We start from the raw sequence: 1,329 nt of genomic DNA, 5'->3' as shown, positions 1-1,329 counted from the left end.
CGGAAATAAATAAAGAGCAAAATCAAAATTCAAAAATCGGTTCTCAAATATAATTTAGCAATCGATAGTAGATACCATAGATATCAAATTTACACAAATTGGATTACACCCTGAGGCCTCATTTCGATTTATTGAAAATTACGCACAGTTACTATAGAAGAAAGTACAAAATTTTCAAATATTAAAAAGCGCAATTTTGATTGAAATATCTAGTGTTATATATCATTACAAAGGGCAGATGAACACTAGTAAGATTCAATAAGAATTTTTGGTGTATGTAAATTAGGTCACGTGTCAGAGCTCTTTGAAGATAAAAATCGTAATTTTCAATCCGCTATAAAACCGGAAGTAAACATTGCACAGCACAAATGAGTATATCACTGGATAGATATCATCAAGAGCAACAAATTTTGTTCAGGCCACAAGGTAACCAAAGGTCAAGGTCACGAAATAGGAGCCTTTGAAATTTTTGACATTTCCGTAAAATTTCAACCGGAAATAAAAGAAAAGCAAAATCGAAATTAAAAAATCGGCTTCCAAATTTCTTTTCGCAATCGATTGTGATATCCAGATATACCAAAATTATCAAAAGCGCTTTTTACCCGGAGGCCCCATTTTGAATTTTACAAAAGTTTGACATATCAATATGGCGGCTATACTGTTAAGATTTTATAATTAGAAGTTTTTTGTATGACCATTTGTAACATATTGCAAAAAGAATTTTTGAACTATCTTCAAAATTCCGGAAGTTGATTTTTATATTTTAGAAGCGAATAGCGTCAAAACCGGAAGTGATATCGAAATTTTGAAAATTTGTTTTTGTTTGCAATAAAAGTGTCTATCTCTATGTAAGTTTTCAGATTGATCAAAATAGAATTGTAGAAGTTAGAAAAAAGGTTAAAAAACTCTAAAATTGGAGCTAAAAAAGTCAGCGACAAAAGTCAAAATTGTCAATTTTTTCAATTGCTATCTTGTAGTCATTAGTGCGAAGTAATAAACGGTAAAGTTTGAGCAATATCAGATCAGTATTAAAGCTGATAAATGGAAAAAATCGAAAAAGAGCCATTGGCCACTGCTCATTTCCGGTTGATCAAAATGGTGCCAATTTACATTTAACAAATAAAGGACCGCTATTTTAACTAGAAAACAGTAACAGACAGTCTGTAGCATGTTACCTTCTTAGAAAACAAGCGAGGGTGAAATTCGAAAAAACAAAAAAAAAAAAAAAAAAAAATAGTCATTTGCAAAACAAAGCAGTTCGAAGAACGCACTGCAATAAATGTAGTTAACTTTAAATTATTTTTATAGGGACCCAGTAATAGAACACAA

At 30.7% G+C, this 1,329-nt stretch overlaps 1 protein-coding gene across 1 annotated transcript in view; it reads left to right on the top strand.

Annotated features, from left to right (window-relative positions):
- Positions 1–1,329, top strand: part of LOTGIDRAFT_113488 (hypothetical protein) — a gene marked incomplete at both ends in the record, with an annotated part of 51,052 nt that overhangs the window by 38,202 nt on the left and 11,521 nt on the right. The window lies entirely within an intron of this gene.

Source organism: Lottia gigantea (genome assembly GCF_000327385.1).
Source record: "Lottia gigantea unplaced genomic scaffold LOTGIsca_17, whole genome shotgun sequence".
Taxonomy (NCBI): domain Eukaryota; kingdom Metazoa; phylum Mollusca; class Gastropoda; family Lottiidae; genus Lottia; species Lottia gigantea.
The sequence above is the reverse complement of the archived record's forward strand: the minus strand, read 5'-3'. Positions and strand labels throughout refer to the sequence as shown.